The 4,393-nt window shown below is 40.4% G+C and overlaps 1 non-coding gene across 1 annotated transcript; it reads left to right on the forward strand.

Moving 5' to 3' along the window:
• Nucleotides 1-3,189: 3,189 nt before the first annotated feature.
• LOC142435335 (small nucleolar RNA SNORA31) lies at nt 3,190-3,322 on the forward strand. The gene has a single exon (XR_012781410.1). It is a non-coding gene; the product is annotated as a small nucleolar RNA SNORA31 (small nucleolar RNA).
• Nucleotides 3,323-4,393: the final 1,071 nt, after the last annotated feature.

A 4,393-nucleotide genomic window follows, 5' to 3' on the forward strand; every position in this document is an offset into this window, starting at 1 on the left:
CCCTTCCCAGGGGTCAGAACTGACTCCAAAGAACCTTGTTTGTAAGCACAGAGAGAGAAGATAACAGTTGGGTTCCAAATCATCGTGACCTGATGTCTAACCCAAAGAAACACTCCTGCACGCCCCTTCTAATTGTTGTCAGGTGGGAGCCCACTGCTGCAGCCACTCGGTCAATCCATCTCCTTGAGGATCTTTCTCGTTTTCGCTGGCCTTCGACTTTACCAAGCATTATGCCCCTTTCCAGGGACTCATAACAACATTCCCAGAGGACATGACACTCTCTGGCGTCTACAAAACATTTGGTTTGTTCAGCTGCCAGTCCATGGTGCTTTCAGTATTCTTTGCTAATACCATAATTCAAACGCATCACTTCTTTTGAAGATTTCCTTCTTTATCGTCCAGGTCTCACCTACATGTGAAGCGAGTGAAAATAACCATGACTGGGTCAGGAGTACCTTAATCCCCAAAATGATATCTTTTCTCTTTAACACTTTAAAGAGGTCTTTTGCCCCAGATTTACCTAATGCAATCTGTCCTTTGATTTCTTGAATGCTGCTCCCATGAAAGTTGATGTGGATCCAATCAAAATGAAATCCTTTACAACTTCAATCTTTTTGCCTTTTATCTTGATGTTATCTATTGGTCCTGGTAGTATAGTGGTTATGCATTGGGCTGTGGTCCTCATAGTTGGCAGTTTGAAACCAGCAGCCTGTCTGTGGGAGAAAGACTAGGCTTTCCACTCCTGTAAGCAGTTACGGTCTCAGAAACCCACAGAGGTCACTATCATCAGTCAGCCATGACTCAATGGCAGTGAGTCATTGTGGTTTTTGTTTTATTTATGGGTGTAGTTGTGTGGATTTTTATTTTCTTTTTATTGAGTTATAATCCAGTCAGAAAGCTATAGTCTTTGATATTCATCAGTAAATTCTTTCAGCAAGCAAGATTGTGTCATCCGCATATAAAAGATTTTAAAGAGCCTTCCTCTAACCCTTATCCCACATTCTTCATGTAGTCCAGCTTCTCAGATTATTTGCTCAGCATACAGGTTGAATAAATACAGTGAAAGGACACACTCTTGACTCATGCCTTTTCTGATTTTCACCCCTACTAAATTCCATTGTTCTGTTTGAATGACTGCCTCTTGACCTATGTACAGGTTCCACAGGAGCACAATGAAGCGTTATGACATCCCCATTCTTCACAATGTTACCCATATTTTTTTGGTGATCCACACCGTTGGATGGGTTTGCATAGTCAATACACAGAAGTAAGCAACCATCGGGTATTTTCTGCTTTCAGGAAAGATCAGCTGATGTCAGTTCTGCTATCCTTCATCCCACATCCTCTTCTAAATCTGGCTTACATTTCTGGCTGCCCTCTGTTTATGTACCGCGGCAACCATTTAGGAAGTATCTTCAGCAAAGGTTTACTTGCATGAAGTATCAATGATATTATTCTATAATCTCCATATTCTGGAGAATCAACTTTCTTTGGATTGGCCACAGATATGTAGCTCTTCCAGTCAGCTGGCCGAGGAATTGTCTGCCAAATTTCTTGCCATAGACTAGTGAGTCCTTCCAGCATTTCACCATTTTTTTAGAAACATGTCAATAGGTATTCTATCAATTCCTGGAACTTTCTTGCTTTATTCTTCTTCTTCTCTTTTGCTAATGTTTTCAGTCTGGCTTGGCCTTCCTCCTTCGATAACATCAGGTCTTGATCATAAACTATCTCTTGAAATGGATGAGTGATCAATTATTTTTGATACAGTGGCTTTGTGTATTCCTTCCACTGGCTTTTGGTGCTTCCTGCATCATTCAATATTTTGTCCATAGAATTCTTCAATATTACAACTCATGGCTTGACAATTTTCTTCAATTTTTTTAAGTTTGAGATACGCTGAGTATGTCCTGCCTTTTTGGTTTTTTAAATTCTCATTTTTTTTATATTTCATTACAATGCTTTATTTTGTCTTCTCAAGCTGCTCTTTGGAATTCTGTGTTCAGCTACTTTACTTCATAACCTCTTCCATTTGCTTTGGCTACGGTATGTTCAAGAGCAACTTTCAGAGTCTCTTCTGACATCCACTTTATTGTTTTCTTTCTCTCCTGCATTTTGAATGACCTTTTGCTGTCTTCATGTATGCTGTTCTTGATGTCACTCCACATCAAAGTTTGATGTGAATACAAAGACTTCTGAAGACCAAAAAGTAATGCTTTAAGACCAAAAAGTAATGCTTTTAAAAATTCATAGCATTAAATAGGTTATGAATTTTTATAGGTACACACACATACACGCACACTGGTAAGTAAAAGTATTGCTACAAAAGTGTACTACAAATTGCCATTAAACAAAAAATATAACAATATGAAACTATTGCTTCTCAAAATATTACACTTCTGCAGGTGGTATTTCCATCTTTCTAACCCGTATCCAAATAATTTACTACTCTGGCTTGTACCACATCAAAAAGGCAATTTTGGAATCTTCAAGGGACTGTAATGAATTAAATTACTCTTCAATATTCTTTGAGTTTGGGGACATAAAGAAGTCTTAAAGGGCAAGATCAGGGCTGTAGGGTGGATGGGATAAGATTCCCCAAGAAAATTTTCCTAGGACAGCTCTTGCTACCCTTGGATTGTTGTGATGAAAAAAAAAATCCCTCAGTGTAGCTTCCTTGGCCTTTTTCTTTCTTTTCTTAAAAAACAAAGCAGTTTGTTCATTTTTCCTTTTCTTTTAATTATTTTTCATTTTAATAACTCATTTTATCGGGGGTTCTTACAGCTCTTATAGCAATGCATATACCAATTGTACCAAGCACAACTGTACCATCATCGTTTCCAAAACATTGTCTTTTTACTTGAGCCCTTGCTATCAGCTCCCCTTTTCCCCGCTCCCTCCTCTCTTGGCCTTTTTATCACCAATGCAGTTTCCCATTAGAAACAAATCAACATTTCTTTATAATAAACCTCTGTGATCACCTGTGACCTTTCAGAAAATCTATCAGTATTGTCATTTTGAAATCCGTCAAACAGTTGTTCTAATCTGAACTGATTGCTTTGCCTTGAATTTAACCAGCTCCGTGGATCCCCTTGGAAGCCACTATTCTGGTTTGACCTTGCGCTCTGTATTGCACAGGAAAATTCAAGACCCCTCCTGGTTACAATTTGTTCCATCCAAGCATCTTCAGAGCATCCTCTGGTAGACCTGGGACAATTGGCCCTTGTTCTTCTGGTTTGCACTAGGATGCGAAAGAATACAAAGTCCCTGCGCTTTCTGTCTGGCTTTGTGGCGGGTCCAGATTAAATGAGGGATGACATAGCAAAAAAAACCCAACATCCTCAGTAGCTTCAATCTTTTCCTAACTCTTTGAGCTCACGGCTCTGTGTGTGATGGCTTTTGATGTGGGCCTTTGGTGGGGGTGTGAGGGCACGGTGGGGGGCTGCTTCTGATAAGCATTGGACTACTAATTGGAAGGTCTGTGTACAACCCCCCACAGCAGCTCCCTGGGAGAATGATGAGGCTATTGTCTCCCCTAAAGATGGCCAGCCTCTGAAACCTCATACAAGGTTGCTATGAGTTGTTATCAGTTTGATGACAGGGCCTTTGGTTGGGTGAGTTAAAGTTCCCCAAATCAAACTTACTGTCATCAAGTTTAAGCCAGCATTTAGTGACCCTATAGGACAGGGCAGAGCTGCCCTGTGAGTTTCAGAGACTGTAACTCTTTATTGGAGTAGAAAGCTCCATTTTTCTCTCTGGATGAGATTAAGGAAAGTATATTACCGAGGAAACTTGCAGTAGTCATCCGCTAATCACAAAGGCATGTTTAAATGTTTTTTGCTTGGAATATACCAATGGATGAACTGCAACTGTAGCAGTAATACATATTTCTTGAACTTATCTTCATATAGCATTATTGTGTAGTGCCATTGAGTGGATTATAACTCAGAGCAACAGAATGAAACACTGCTCAGGCGTACACCATCTTCCCACTGGTTACGTTTGAGACCATTGTTGCAGCCACTCTTCCCTTTCTGTCTCTCTCGATTACCAAGCATGATCTCCTTCTCCAGTGACTGGTCCTTGCTGATAATGTGTTCCATGTACTCGAGGCAAAGTCTTGCCAATCCTAGCTTCTAAGACGCATCCTGGCTGTACTCCTTCCAACAGATTTGTTTGTTCTTCGGGAAGTCTGTGGTATATTCAATATTCAACAACACAACGATTCAAAGGTACCAGCTCTTCTTCAGTCTGTAGGACATACAGAATTTACCAGCATATGTTGTCAGGTGCCATGGAGTCAGTTCTACAGAATGAAGCACCACTGAGCTCAGCCCTGTGCCGTCAACATAATCATTGCTAGGCTCACACTTACTGTTGCAGCCATTGTACT

This window comes from Tenrec ecaudatus, chromosome X, assembly GCF_050624435.1.
Source record: "Tenrec ecaudatus isolate mTenEca1 chromosome X, mTenEca1.hap1, whole genome shotgun sequence".
In the NCBI taxonomy this organism is placed as follows: Eukaryota; Metazoa; Chordata; class Mammalia; order Afrosoricida; family Tenrecidae; genus Tenrec; species Tenrec ecaudatus.